A 16,781-nucleotide genomic window follows, 5' to 3' on the forward strand; every position below is an offset into this window, starting at 1 on the left:
AGAATCAGATACTTATGAGCGAACTAAATGCATATCAGGAGAAGTTTGGGAAAAAGAGTTCCTTAGAGTTGTTGATTATGAAATTCCACCGATCCAAGCAGTCGGTTCTGAAGAAGAGTTTTAATGGATAGGTTTGCCGATGATGGAAAATTAGGTCAAGGGTTTACATCGGCAGATGATTTAGTAGAAGTAGATATTGGTGATGGCGATAGGCCAAGACCTACTTTTATTAGTGCTAAGTTAGATTCCAAGTGTAAGCAGCAAATAATTGATTTGTTAAAAGAGTATAAAGATTGTTTTGCTTGGGATTATACTGAGATGCCTAGATTAGACCGATCGGTAGTTGAACATCGGTTACCTATCAAATCTGGATTTCAGGCCACATCAGCAGCCAGCGCGCCGATGCAACCCTAATATACTTCCTGACATTAAGGCCGAAATAACTAAATTAATTGAGGCAAAGTTTATTCGGCAATGTCGATATGCAGAGTGGATCTCTAATGTGGTTCCTATTTATAAGAAAAATGGAAAACTTCATGTTTGTATTGATTTCAGGAATCTTAAGAAAGCCACACTGATGGATGACTATCCAATGCCGATTGCTGATTTGTTGATTGATGCTGCAGCCGGACATCAAATTATCAGCTTCATGGATGGTAATGCTGGTTACAATCAAATATTCATGGCTGAAGAAGATATTCCCAAGACTGCTTTTAGATGTCTAGGTCATGTAGGGCTATTTGAGTGGATAGTCATGACGTTTGGTTTGAAAAATGCCGGCGCTACTTATCAAAGAGCTATGAACTTTATTTTTCATGAATACATTGGCACATTAGTGGAGAGCTACATTGATGATGTAGTGATTAAGTCTGGAGATATCACAAAACATCTAGCCGATCTACGAAAGATACTAGAGTGCACAAGGAAGCATGGATTGAAGATGAATCCTAATAAATGTGCGTCTGGCGTATCGGCAGGTCAGTTCTTGGGTTTTATGGTGCATCAGTGGGGCATCGAAATCAGTAGGAAGTCTATTGATGCAATTAACAAGGTGGTTGCTCCTGCCAATAAGACTGAATTGCAATCTTTGATCGGTAAGATTAATTTCATTAGAAGATTCATATCTAATCTGTCGAGTAAGATCAAGGCTTTCAGTCCATTACTTAAATTGAAAGCCGATCAGGAATTTGTATGGGGAGCTGAGCAGCAGTTAGCCCTAGATGAAATTAAGAAATATTTAACAAATCCTCCAGTGCTAGTTCCACCTCAACGCGGGAAACCTTTCAGGTTGTATTTGTCAACTGATGATATCAGTTATCGGTTCAGCTCTTATTCAAGAATTTGAAGGGAAAGAACGTGTTATTTATTATTTGAGCAGAAGATTAGTGGATGCTGAGACAAGGTATTCGGCCATCGAAAAATTATGTCTGTGTTTATACTTTTCTTGTGTCAAATTAAGACATTATTTGTTATCTGCCGAATGTACGGTCATATGCAAAGACGACGTAGTCAAGTATATGCTGTCGATGCCGATATTAAGTGGTAGAATCGGCAAGTGGATTTTAGCATTATCAGAATTTGAACTATGTTACGAATCAACTAAGGCAGTTAAGGGGCAAGTTATGGCTGATTTTGTCACTCAGCATTGTAATACAGTGGACTCTCTAGAGGTTGCTCCTTGGACACTTTTCTTCGATGGGTCCACATGTGGTGAAGGAGCAGGTATCGGCATTGTGTTGATTTCACCTCAAGGAAGGAAGTATGAGTTTTCATTGCCGATTGTTGCTACATCGACAAACAATTAGGCTGAATACCAAGCCTTGATAAAAGGGTTAGAATTGCTGAAGGAGATACGTGCCGATGCTGTTGAAATCTTTGGTGATTCTATGCTAGTTATAAATCAATTGGCTAGGGATTTATGAATGCCGAAGTGAAGTTTTGATTTCGTATTATGAAAGATGTTTGCAATTGTTGAAAGGATTTAGAGATTTTCATCTTGAACATATTTCTCGACTGCATAATGAGGAGGCTAATCGACTAGCTCAGCATGCTTTAGGATATCAGCCTATTCAGGAAGTGCTAACATCGGCAGTCGATACCGATGACTGGAGAAAGGAGATTGTCGATTATTTAAAGGATCTATATAAAAAGGTTGGAAGACGTATAAGGTTCCAAGCTACTAAGTATGTGCTCCTCGATGATGAATTATATTATCGAACTATAGATGGAGTTTTACTCAGATGTGTTAGCAGTGATGAATCGAAAAGCTTGATGGATGAAATTCATGAAGGAGTGTGTGGGGCGCATCAATCGGCTTTCAAGATGAAGTGGATGATCAGAAGGAATGGATACTATTGGCTGACTATTCTTGAAGATTGTTTTAAATATTTTAAAGGATGTTAGGGGTGTCAAAAGTTTGGTAATATTCAAAGAGCGCCTGCATCGGCTATGAACCCTATAATCAAACCTTGGCCGTTCCGGGGATGGACTATCGATCTCATCGGTCAGATTTATCCGCCATCGAGCAAAGGATATAAATTTATTCTGGTTGCTACCGATTATTTCACAAAATGGGTTGAGGCAATTCCTTTAAAAAATGTGACATCGACTAATATGATCGATTTTGTGAAGAGCATATTGTTTACCGATTTGGTATTCCTCAGACTATCACTATCGATCAGGGTACTATGTTTACATCAGGAGAATTTGATGAGTTTGCTGTAGGTATGGGAATTAAAGTTTTAAATTCTTCTCCATATTATGCTCAAGCTAATGGTCAGGCTGAGGCTTCTAACAAAGGGATCATCAAACTCATTAAGCGCAAAATTAAAGAAAATCCTAAGAGGTGGCATACAGTATTAAATGAAGCCTTGTGGTCATATCGGATGTCATATCATGGTGCAACCAAAGTAACGCCTTATCAGTTAGTATATGGACACGACACAGTATTGCCTTGGGAAATTAAAACTGGCTCTAGGCGAATACGTTCTCAAAATCAGCTGACAGCCGATGATTATGATACTCTTATGAAGGATGAGTTGGAAGATGTGGCGGGTCATCGGTTAAGGGCTTTAGTTAGCATCGAAGAAAATAAGAAAAGAGTAGCCAGATGGTATGACAAGAAGGTGAAGGTAAAGGAGTTTGTCGATGAAGATCTGGTCTGGAAATTGATTTTACCGATTGGGACTAAAAGTTCAAAGTTTGGAAAGTGGTCTCCTAATTGGGAAGGTCCATATCGGATAAATCAGTTTGTTCCTGGTAACGCATATATTCTAGAAACCCTCGAGGGGGTTGTGTTTCCCAGAGCATTAAATGGAAAATATTTAAAGAAATAATACCCTAGTATTTGGATAGATGCATAAAAGTATAAGTGCCGATAACAGTCCTATCGGCTAGAATTATACAAGGATGTCGATGTCTGATAAAGTGCCGATGCAATAGACAAGATTTACAAGTTTAACAAGGATTGGATAGCCAATATCGTACGTAGGCGAATCTAGTCGGCTTCCTTCACTTCTTTGATGTCTTCATCGGCAGCACCCTCCACAGGCTTGAGTTTTTTCTTCATGGCCAAGGCTTTGCGAGCCTGGATGTCTCTTTCTTGCTGAAGGGCCTTGATGGCATTGGGTAGCTGGCTTTCTTCTTATTGGGCATGAGTTAAGGCTACCTTGACTTCTTTCAATTCAGCCAATAGAGCCATCCTCTTTTCCGATAAATCTAAGATTTTCTGCTTAAGTTCAGCGCTCGAAGTCTGCAAGTTGCCGATGCCCTTGTGCTTCTCATCGGCAATCTGTTTTAGTTGTAGCATCTCTTCTTTGAGTTGAGCCTGAGTTGCTCTATCGGTAATGCGTTGAGCAGCCCGTTGATATTGTAGTTGGCGGCTTTCTAAATGGGCTGCTGGGAAGAGTACTTCTTCAACTTCGGCAGGGACTTGGCCATGGATTGTTTTGAAAATTGCCTTTGCGGGGTCCGAGTCATCTACCAGTTGGGCGGTATCCTGCTGTAACAAGTTCAGGAGAGCTTCCAGCTTGGACTTAATTTCTGCCGATATTATTCCCAGTGCAAGGGAAGAACTTGTTTCCTCTCCATCATTGTCAGAAACGTCAATGGCAAAGGAAAATAGGCTGTTTGGGGAGTCTTGTTCCTGAGAAAAAGAAAAAGAGGTCAGTTAAGGATAAGTATCAATATTGTAAATCAACTAGGTCAATCGGCTTACCTGTTTCATGGCAATTTCCTGTATTTGGCTGGAGGAAGCAGCCTGGAGCGTGCTGTGTGGAGGATCGGCTGAGCTTGCCGATGGGATATCTTCTATGGCCTCATCGGTGGTTGGCCCTTGGGGTATGATGACCGATGGTATGTCCTGTACAGGAGGATTAACTGCTTGCTCAGTTGCATCGACTGATTCTGGCCGGCTTGCAGACATTGGGGCAGATGTGGGGATTGGCATGGACTTCTGTCGTTTTGGCTGTGCCTCGGCATCTATTAAGGCTTTGCGCTTTGCTTGGGCCTCAGCAACGGTTGGCTAGGGGGCATCGGCACTTGTTGGTTGTGGAGCTTGAACATCTGGTACGCTTGCTGATATACCCATTTATTGCTGTAAAACAAGTGTAAGGTATGATATTTAACAAGTAAAATGTAAAATCAAAGGAATACCTCTGAAGGTTTGCCAGAGGTAGTGGTGCTTGATATCGGAGGAATTGCCGATGACGATCCAGCAGCGGCTCTTACACCCTGATGATTAATGTTAATACAGTTTGTGATCGGCATGAGTAGAAATAAATAGGGTTGTTACCTTGAATGCCTTGATCAGGGTTGTAGCAGCAGCCAATGGAGTGGCCCTAGCTGTAGCCAATTTGGACTTGGAGGTGATGGTCTTGGCACGGGTCTTCTGGTGAGTCAAAGCAGCTAAGATGAGGGCGTTGTAGCCGATCGGTGATATCAAGGAAATAGGTTGAAGATCGAAGGGTTTCCCACTTTTGCTCATAGATGGTGCTGGGTTGTTAACCTGTCATGAGAAAGTCAGTTACCGACATATGAAAGGAAAAAGCAGAAGGGAGTTAAAAGAAACTTACTGCGTCATCGGGGATGGCGTATTCAGGGTCGATCATGTGCCGATATGTGTGAGCAGATGTTGCAAATAGTTGTTCCTTCCACTCTCGCCACCATTGCTTATATGATTTGGTGATGAAAGATACTGGCGTCTAGATGGATATATCGACATCTGTAGTATCGGCATCGGGGGAGAGTCGCACTACCTTGCTCCAATCTATTCCGCAGGTGATTGTTTCTCTGGGTTTGATCACATCGGCAAAACAAAGTTTGATTGGCAGTTGCCCAAAAGCCAATTGATGGGATACTACCGATGGGTTGTAAAATTCATACGTGATATTGGTGTTTTTCCCGCTACCAAATGTGTTTACTGGGATTGCCCTGGGAGTAATGATGGCCATCATGAGTTCATTATCCTGATTTAGAGTGTCATCGGCAAAGTTGAAAAGAAGGGGGAATCTGTTTTCTTCGTCAATATAAGGTACCCAGGCCCTATGATCACGAGAAAGACCATTGTAGAAGCTTTGGAAGAATCTGCCGATCTGGTCTTCATTGGCCTCTGTTCCAGGGAGGACAATTATGGCTTCACCAAAATTGAGGGGTGAGCGTGTTGCCGATTCCTCATCCCCAAGCACGTGGTCTTCAGCAATTTCTCATGGGAATTGTTGGGCGAAGAAGTCCCATTGCAAACGTTTGTGCATATGGGCATTCAGCCACATGTTGATAAGCCACCACGGGCCTCCTAAGTTGCCGATGGATTCGCCAAGCAAAAGTTTCTAAGACACTTGATGAAGAAGATGATAAGTGGAGCTCAGAAGGTATCGGCCAAGAGGGAACCTTACACCATTAGCCAAGAGTTCAGCCGCGGGGAGGAAGGCGTTGGTTGGTCCTACTGATCGACCACAGAAGATAAATTTTTCTAACCACATATTCAAGAATGTGGCATGTTCCCTCTGGTTAACTATCCTGGTCTTCTGGCATTCTTGAATGTATCCCGTCCAACCGCCGATGTTGCGGGTGTTCACCCTATATTCAGATTTTCTGGCATAGATGGAGCCTTCATCGGCAGTTGAAATATCCAAGCCAGTGAGCATGTAGACATCGGCAAGTGTGGGAGTAGCTGGGCCATGTCCAAACATAAAAGTGTTTGTTGTGTCTGACCAGAAGTAAGCAGCTGCAATTATCATTGACTCGTTCTTTTGCATATCGGCAATGGATAGCCTAATGCATTGGTCTAGCTTTCATTCTGCCCAGTGTACTTGCATCGATCTGTTGACCCTCAAGTACCAATCTTTCCACCCTTTGGTGGTTTTGGGCCAAGATCGGAATGTATCTTTCCATAAATTCAGAGAGAAATTTTGGGCTCTAAAAGGGATTCTGTTAACCTCGGCATTAATCAGATCAGTTGGATCTGGGTTGCCCATTGGTCCTAGGCATTGGACATGCGGCTGATCGGTTGGAATAACTAATTTGTTGTGAAGTTCCTAAGTTTAGGGATCCGAAGAACAAAGAAAAAGAGAAAAAATTACCAACTGTATGAACTCGCAAAGACCAGAGGAATCGAGGTAAAAGGTAATGGAAGTGGAACGAACCGTAGGGATGTCGAAGTTGATTGCCATTATCTTGAGGTGGATGGGGGCATGAGCCGAAGACTCGAGGTTGACGCTGGAGAAGAGGTCTTGTTGGTTGAGGTCGCGCAGTTGTTCGTCGGAGTCGCCGCTGGAAAGAGAGAATGCCAAAGATTGGAATCTGAGGGTAGAAGACGGGCGTTCCGGAGAAATCTATTTATAAGCCGCTCAAAGTAGGGGTATTTTGGACTTATCTCTATGCCGCGTGCATGTGGGTCGAGGTGGTTCAGGTGGATATGGTAACTGTTCGCATGATAATCAAGGGATTGTATAGATGATTCGATGGCAAGTAATCATGACTTGGAAGAGATCTCGGTACAGGATATTTTAATTCTAAAAATGGCGGCATTATTATGTTAGGATCTTGCTGATGGATTATTGTTTCGGTATCTTAACCATAATCAGGGCAAGAGTGGTTGGAAATTGTGCGATATTTGCTGAGGTGCGTGAATCAGGACTAGATTTGATTAGATTTGATGACATTAAGTTTTGGTTTGGAGGATGAGTTACGGTAATTGGGCGAAGGCAAACGTTATCTGGAGTAAATTTCGAAGCATTAATGGTTTTATACTCCGAAATTGGGGGCATGTGTTGACACCATTTTTTGCACGTGTCAAAATGATCAGAGTGGGCTAATCGGCAGGAGGAAAGTTACTGTATATGCTGACAGCCGATGAAAATCAGCTTGTAAAGATGGTTGCCGATGAATGGTGGTGATCAATGGAAAGGTTGATTTAGACTCGGGCGTTTCCGATAAGGTTGGAGATGTTATTGTCGATGCCGATGAAGGAAGGCTTGAAGACTACTGCCGATGAAACAGGAAGTATGCCGATGGAAAGGAGGTCGGTGAGATTTCCATCGTAATTGAGGCGGACAGGGAAATAGTTAGGAGTTGATTTCCTTTTCTATATTTATTAGAATATGATTCATGTAAGAGTCACGTGTTTCCTTAGATATGGACTTGGTGTCCTAGTTGTATTTGGTTATGTCTCTTTAGATCAGGGTATAAATATAGATTGAGGGGCAATGTAATAATATATATCAATCAATATCAAAACCAATTTTTACTCCTATTTGCATCTACTTACTTTTCGGCGACTTTGTCAATTTGCATATTTTTCCTTTTTACGAGTTCTCATTGATTCGGCGAGTTGCATAGCTTCAGTGCGACCTTCGGCAATTCTCGAGTTCCGCGTGAGTACCTCTTTGCCATGACTTCCGGGCGTATCGCTGTTGTCAGGACCAAAGTGCTTGTATCTTCATCCTTGTCGATTAACAGGTCAAATCGACTGGCATGCTTGGGATATCGATTCGGGTATTAGCCCTTTGTGTTTGCAGATCCACTTTTGCATCAACAGGAAGGATGTCGTGGAGCCTGTGATGCTCCTCCCTGTCTTGAACTCGTGCGCTTGCCTGTAGAAGAACCACCTAAATTATGCTGGCCCACGTATACCTGTCATTATCCTAAAGACCTCTTACTGCTATACATGAAAGCCAGATAATCGGGTAGTCAGTCGGGTGTCCTCGGGAAACCCCTAATCATCCACATTTTACAACTCATATAGGATCAACAATAGAGTTGCCACAACATTACAACATTTGGTACAAAAATAATATACCTCAGAGTGTGGAAGACTTATAACATTAGTTTACAAAACATGTTTAAGTAAAACTTATCTTTAGATCCAAAGGGTGAATAGGACAACGGAAGCAAATTAGAAGAATCACCTAAGATAGAAGAGACATCCAGATCATGTCGAGCCCACCGACATGACCTTGATTAGCAACACAAGTCAGAACCTGCAACAGGGATTTAACAAACCTTGAGTACATGAGGGTACTCAATAAGACTTACCTGACTAATAGAAAAGACTCCAAGGGTATGCAGGCTTAAGGTAGTTTAGCAAGAATCAAAATATTTTGCAGAAATGCTTACTACACATGGATCCTTTACTTTTAACTTTTAGATTCAAACTTAAGTCATTATTAGGATCCAACTTTGCACCTAATCTAAATCATTCATTTCATTAAGCATTGCATCCCATTTTCATAAGTACCATCCTTCCATTGATTAGCTACGATGTATGGTCAGAGGGTCGAGTCTCCATAACCGAGGAGCAATGACGATTCAAACTAATTAAAACCCAGCTGGGGATTCCCAACCACATGACATATGCAGGTCCTGGGCCTACATATATCAACCTTCACTCAGATCCTCCAAAACGTGAATCGGTCCACACTACCCGAGAGCACAGTACTCCACCACCCTGCTCCATCCCAGACGGTATTCTTGTAGGGTGGGTACATGCTACTCCCACCATCTCCCATGCCCATTGTGCGGTTGTCTTTTCACATAACGGAATAGCCGAGGTATTAGGCTTGCCGGAGTATGTGGTCGGCACTGCAAAGTCTCGACTGAAAGGATCAAGATGCCCAAGAGGGGGGGTGAATTAGGCTAATTCTAAATTTCTTTGCAATAATTAAATCCTATGGTTAGCCCAATTAACCCCTTGTACCTAGAAAGTGTATCTAATTGTTCTATCACACAAAAGACTTGCAACCTAAGTTCCAATCCTACTCTAGCATGACAATTCTATGAATGTAAAGACAAGAATCGAATTGCTCAAAGTAAATGCTCAAAGTAAATAGAGAAGGAGGAACGCGGCGATGTTTTGCTGAGGTATCGGAGAGTCGCCACTCCCCACAAGTCCTCGTTGGAGCACCCGCGCAAGGGTGTAGCTCCCCCTTCATCCGCGCAAGGATCAAGTGCTCTCTACGGGTTGATTCTTTGATACTCTATCGCGGTCAATCACCCACAACCGCTCACAACTTGAGTTGGATCATCCACAAGCTCTCCGGATGATCACCAAGCTCTCAATCACCACCAAGCTGTCTAGGTGATGGTGATCACCAAGAGTAACAAGCACAAACTCTCACTTGACCACAACAAGCCTAATGAGAAGGGTGGATGCACACTTTGCTACTCTTAATCTTTACTAATGAGGGCTCTCTTTGGGATTCTCAAATCTCAATCACCTCACTAGGACCTTGCTCTTCTTGGCACTCTATAAGGCGTTTCTTAGCTATTGGAATGAGCAAAAGTACCCCTACACACGAGTGGAGGTTGTATTTATAACACCGGTTGAAAAACAAACCGTTGTGTGCCTCTGCGGGGTGACCGGATGCTCCGGTCATGTTTTCAATTCACTGGACCCTTACTAATGTCGACCAAACGCTGGACCCCCAGCGTCTGGTCACTTGCTGAGCAGTGTTCAGTTAGTAGCCAGAACCTAATTAGTGTTCGGTTAGCATTGACTGGACGTGTCTGATCAGGATTCTCCCTCTCTAGGACCTTACTGGAGTTGACCGGACGTTGGCCCTCAGTGTCTGGTCACTTGACCTCATAGCGTCCGGTCACTTCTAGACGCTTTCACCTTGGTCAAATGAACTGACTAGACCCTGAGCCAACGTCCAGTCACACCGGAGCCAGCGTCTGGTTAGTATTTGACCCTCCATTCACTTCCAACTCTCGATCATATGTGAATGAAGTTTGCTCCATTGGATCAAAGGGCCATTTTTGAGCTACCTAGTGCTAGTTTTAACAAGTGTGCACCACACCTAAATCACTAGACTCACCTAGGTCAAGCTACCCGTTCATACCCCCCTTAATAGTACGGCCAAAGGAAAAACAAAGTCCTAAACTACTCTAAGTGTCTCTCCAACTCCAATCGACACTTAGAACTAGTCCATCCTTAACCTTGCCATCCATCCTTTGAAAACCGAAATGATTTCCATCGTAGGGGCATGACCACCTTGATTGCCCAATCGATCTCTATTACCATGACCTAACTTAATTGCCTCTGTAAAACACATGTTAGTCACAGTAATCACGTATTGTCATTAATCACCAAAACCCAACTAGGGGCCTAGATGCTTTTAATCTCCCTCTTTTTGGTGATTGATGACAATACTACCTCGAGTATGTGAAAGAGATGAGGTTTTTAACATGCTTGGTTCATATAGGCTTTTGGCAATAAGAAAAGAGTTAGGCAAGCTTATATGACCCAAGCCAACATGATGTACTCAAAAGATATGAAATAAGCATGAGTACAAGTAATGAAGCTCATTTGCATTGGAGTAAAACGCGGAAGCAAAGGCAAATGAGCATAGAACAAGTGATATGACATATAAATAATTCACAGTAGAGAGCACACATATCATATATCATGATCACATAGATATCACTATCACATAGATATAGTTTAATGCATAAATGTAAACACACGACAAATGCATAATAGTGTATCACACATAAAAAATCCAAATGTAAGTAGATAAGCTAATATAATAACTAAGCTCCCCCTAGATATGTCGCTCCCCCTAAGCCTAACATACTCAAACCCTCTCCCCCTTTGGCGTCAAACACCAAAACCTAAGGGTCGGTCGGTGGGTCTATAGCGGACGAGCTGGGCATTGAGGTACGAGGAGTGAGGTGAAACTGGGTGCCATCATCATCTGATCCTAAGCTCTGAGCTGTCTAACCCTCTGTAGCTAGAAGTGAGGCTGAAGCAGTCTGGGTCGGATCAAGAACTGGTGCTGTTGTAGGCTGTGCTGGTATAACTGAAGCAGCCGGCTCTGATGATGCCACTAAGGAGGGGAGCATCTCTGTAGTCGCTATGATAGGTGCAACCATAGAAGGACCTAGAACATGCAGGTATGGAGGAGTGGGCTACCCTGTCAACTCACTGAAGGAGGCACCAAGGCTCCTAGAGACTGAAGTGTCTAGCACTAGCAGTGACAATGTCTGAGCTAGTGTGAAACCCATCTGAAGAGGTGTGAACTGCGGGGCTATCACTGGCGAAGCGAACCATTGGGACACCTACTCTGTAGGTGAAGCATACTATGCTGATGGCTGTCCCTGACTCTGAAGCCCACTAGGATGTAACACTGGAGTCATCGAAGTGGTGGCAGGCTGACTAATCTGGGGTGAAGGCTGTGGCGGTGGGCCCCCAATTGTTGTCACTACATGCTGCATGAATCCGAAAAGCTGCTGCTGTATGAAGATCTATTGCTGATGCATGGCCTGCTGCTGCTGTTGTAGAGCTTGTGTCTGCTACTGAATAGCTAGCTGCTATCGCTGGAACTCGTCCTGCTGAGTCTAGAACTGAGCAAATGTAGCAGCTATCTCCTGAGCCTATCGTGCCTGGTCCTACCTTATCTGCTCAAGTATAGCAAGAAGAGCAGGGTCTGTCTACGGGGCAGGTGGTGCTGAACTAGATCTACCGGCCTTAGCATCATGTCGTCGTGGAGGCATCTGAGGAACGGGCTGGTAGTCATCATTAGAACTGTCACTGGGGTCGCTCATGACCATCCCCTCCTGCTGAGCAAGCTGCTCCTCCTCTATAGCTGCAATACCCCTAATAATATCATCCTACTGGGCTATAGACTCTGGCACCTCTAGGCGATGGCGTGGCTGGCTAGGTGCCTGTGGTGTACTGTGGCAGATCATCTGAGTTAGGTTATAAGCAGGAAACTCTGTAGTGGCACCACTGTACTCAGCTAGCATCTTAGGTAGCCTGACTGTAACTGCTCTATGGATAAGAAATGTGACCCAGTGAGCATAGGGTAGCTGCCTGTGACCTCTGAAGCCCTCAGCTATAGTGTCCTCCATCTCTGACAGAAGAAGATCCCAAATATCAAAAACTGTCTGCTGCATCAGAGAGTTGAGAAGCCATAGCTGTATACGAGTCAATCCCTCTCTATATCCCATCCTTGGAAGTAATGTCCTCCTCATGATAGCCTCAATCACGCGAGCAGTGGGAGTGAGATCACTGAGGTTCCTCCTCGACCCTTCGCCAAAGGGCTCTGTGAAATAGTGATGGACCAAGTCCATAGGTGGCACCATACCACCATGAGGGAGTCTGGGGGATGCGGTCTATCCATAGCACACCTCATGAAGCCTGACTATCTGCTCCTGAAGCCTAAGTATCTCCCTAACCCTAGTGCTCATCAGCCAGTAGTCTCTGCCTCCGAATGCAAAGTGAATAAACCTATGCTGTGGGTCAATCTAGAGTGTAGCATAGAACTATCGAACCAAGATGGAACATACAGCCCTGTCCGTCCAATAAGATCTGTCAGCCCTGGTAAATAGGATAGATACGGGCGAATGTGCTCTCCAGCTACTGCTACTATAGACTCTATGTTGCACACCCTCTATGATATGAAAACTGCTCCACTGTTGAGATAGACATTATAGAAATCCTCCTGCAAGGGTGTAAGAATCCCTCTAATGCTCTCTCATCCCTCCTGGGTGGAAACCACACCTCAAAGTCCATGAACCTCAGCTGCTGCACCTGCTTGGCCGTGGTGGCCCTCAGGTCAAGATGGGTCACTAGAGGTGGACCCTATGATCTAGGTGGTGGACGAGAACCCCTCCGCTGAGTGTCAGGCCTCGGCGTGACTAGAGCATGAGTATGACCAGAGCAGCGTAACTATGGCTATGGTGCCGGCTCTGTCTCCTCGGCCTGCTCACCCTCCTAAGTCTGCTATGCTGGCTGTGGCTCCTGAGTCTGTTGTGCTGGCTGTGGCTCCTGAGCCTGCTGTGCTGGCTGTGGCTCCTAAGTCTACTGTGCTACTGCTGTGGCTCCCCCTAAGGCTGACCCTCATCAATGGAAACATGCCATCCTTCAATCATGAGAGTCCCAGCTTGACCACCATGAAGGCGCTCAACTCTCTCAAGTGAAGCCCTTGCTTCTGGTGAAAGCTGATCTACAATTCAGACTCTACTATGAGCACCTCCTCTCTCGGCACACTCTGCGGCCTCTACAACTACGGTGGCTCTTGCCTTCTTTGCATCTGGATACTTGCACTTCCTTACTGCCAACTTCTTTGTCACCTTGCCTTTTGGATCTACAACCTAGCGAGGCAGGGGCCTTGGATCCTCATCACCGGGACCACCTTTGGCATTCTTCGTACGAGCCATCTGATGGATCTGAGAAGAATCAATTGCGCTGACAAAGATCAACTGTCACTTTCAAGGCTTGGCCTCATTCCGTACTCACGAGCTTAGCCCTGAGTTAACTGACAACTACCACTGACACCTCAACGGAACCGACTCGCTGCACGATGGAATAGATAGGATATACAAATATTTTAAATTATGCATTTAGAGATACGAAATCCTAAGAAAGCAAGCAATTAGGTATGAAATTGAAACACGGGCTTGCTACCTGACGAACCGGTGATCCAAAGAGAAAAGAAACGACGCACGGGGAACCACCGAATCGCAAGGCAGGATTAGGGTTCTGGCTTGACAAAGATCGGCGATCGATGATGGAGCTTGGATGGCGCAGCACAGGGACTCGACGTGATCGACTGTGGTCTACGGCGCTAGAAGACGGTAGATGGTGCTAGAGCACGGCGACACACGGGCGCGTGAGGACTGGCCGCAGCGCGGGGAGCTACGGGGGCTAGGGTAGAGGCAGCAGCGCTGTGGTCAGTATGGTGGCACGAGGAGATACGTGGGATCATGGGGATGGCGTCGCGGGGCGCATCGGTGGTGCAAGGGCAGCGCAGAGAGCGGCGCAGCCAGGCGGCGTAGGGACCTAGCAGCGGCGGCGCAGGGACCTAGCAGCGGCGGCGCGGGGAGCGGCGGCTAGGGTACGGCTGTGGTGGCTCTACGCGGGTGAGACAAAGTCAGCGCGGGGACAGGTTAGGTCAGGCGATGCGCGGAGAAATTAGATTATATGATGACCCCCCAGCGTGTCAGAATAGGAAACAGGAAAAGAGATCTGAAACCGCATGATTCCTAATGACCAGACGCTCCGGTGGCAGCGACTGGACGCTGCCACCCAGCGTCCGGTCGATTCCAGAGAGGTCCAATTCCTCTAGAATCATGATCGGACACGTCCGGTGGACACTGACCAGACGCAACCAGAGTCCAGTCAATACAGCCTTTGTCTTCTCCATATGACCGGACGCTGAAAGCCTTCTAACCGGACGCTAAAAGGCAGAGTCTGGTCACTCCTTTGCAGCAAGTTCACCTCCTGTGAACTGACTAGATGCTGGACTCCAGAGTCCGGTGCAGCGTCCAGTCACTCTTTCTTCAACAAATCTTCAAAGTCCTTCGTGCTGCCTGTTCCCAATCAAGTCCCAACTTGAATAAGATCCAAATAAACACCAATTGGGATTGATGTGAGTGACCTTTCTCAAACCCTCAAGTTTTTCAAAATATTTTGCCTTAGGCTATAGTTCTTTTTAAGAAGATAGGCAATAAGAGGGCAATTGAAGATAAACGACAAAACAACATTCATGCATATGCAATGCAATACTTGAAAGTAACTCTAGATGCTTGTCAAGTTTAATCCAAGGTTAAGCTTCTTCACACGCTTTTCGGTGGTTATCTTAACCATGTTAGACAAGCCCTATATGCATTACAAAACATTAAACATGTTCTATATTACAATGTAATGCAAGGGACAACACAAGCTTATTTTTTAGTGAAGTTACTAAAATCAAGCACATTGAGCTCATTCCGCAATCTATAAAATATTTCCTCATCTAGTGGTTTATTGAAGATATCCGCCAATTGATCCTCGGCCCTTACACCTTCTAGTGATATATCATTCTTTGCAACATGATCTCTAAGAAAGTGATGATGGATATCTATGTGCTTGGTGTGAGAGTGTTGAACCAGATTATTTGCAAGTTTTACTGCACTTTCATTGTCGCACAAAAGAGGTACTTTATCTAGAACTACACCATAGTCTAGCAAAGTTTGTTTTATGTAAAGTATTTGTGCACAACAAGCACCCGTGGCAATGTATTCCGCTTCGGCGGTGGACAAAGGCACACTATTTTGCTTCTTGGAGGACCAAGACACAAGTGATCTACCAAGCAAATGGCACCCTCCGGATATGCTTTTTCTATCCACTTTGCATCCGGCATAATCCGAATCGGAATAGCCAACTAATTCAAATATAGCTCCTTTGGGATACCAAAGGCCAATGCTTGGTGTGTGCTTAAGATACCTAAGGATTCTTTTTATGGCAATTAAATGAGTTTCCTTAGGATTACCTTGAAATCTAGCACACATACACACACTAAACATAATGTCGCCCTAGATGCGGTCAAGTATAACAAGCTACCAATCATAGAGCGGTAGAGAGTTTGATCAACCAGGTTACCTCCCTCATCTAGGTCGAGATGTCCATTAGTTGGCATTGGTGTCTTGATTGGCTTACAGTCATCCATCTTGAATCTCTTGAGAAGATCATTAGTATATTTCTCTTGAGAGATAAAAATCCCTTCTCTCATTTGCTTAACTTGAAAACCAAGAAAGAATGTAAGCTCTCCAATCATTGACATCTCGAACTTCTTCGACATCAATTCATCAAATTCTTTACAAGAATCTTCATTTGATGATCCAAAGATGATATCATCAACATACACTTGACAAATGAAGATATGCCCATCAAGCTTCTTGGTGAATAGTGTGGTGTCGACCTTCCCAATGGTGAAGCCCTTCTCAATGAGGAAGTCCCGAAGGCACTCATACCAAGCTCTTGGGGCTTGCTTAAGCCCATATAATGCCTTGGACAACCTATAAACATGATTAGGATATCTAGGGTCTTCAAACCCGAGAGGTTGATCAACATAGACTAGTTCATTAATAAAGCCATTTAAAAAAGCACTTTTCACATCCATTTGATAAAGTTTTATTTCATGATGTGATGTTGTAGGGGTATGGCCCCCAAGACATGGGTTGCTCCCCCAGGGGTGGCTCGGCCCACAAGGTTAAGGCATGCACGGTGTTGCTCGGCGTGCACCACAAGACATTGTATAGTACCAAATAGGCTACTTTACTTGTAACCCTACCTCCTCCAGAGTATATAAGGAGAGGTAGGGGTACCCTAGCAGATAGGCTACATCAAGCTACTTGGTCGTCCAGATCAATACAATACACCAAAGACACAGGACGTAGGGTATTACGTCGATCAGACGGCCCGAACCTATCTAAATCGTTGTCTCTGCGCCTTGTGTCACCATCTGGTTCCTGATTACGCGCATCCCCACCGACAAATCTACCATCGCGGGATACCCCTC

This window comes from Miscanthus floridulus, chromosome 3 (genome assembly GCF_019320115.1).
Source record: "Miscanthus floridulus cultivar M001 chromosome 3, ASM1932011v1, whole genome shotgun sequence".
In the NCBI taxonomy this organism is placed as follows: Eukaryota; Viridiplantae; Streptophyta; class Magnoliopsida; order Poales; family Poaceae; genus Miscanthus; species Miscanthus floridulus.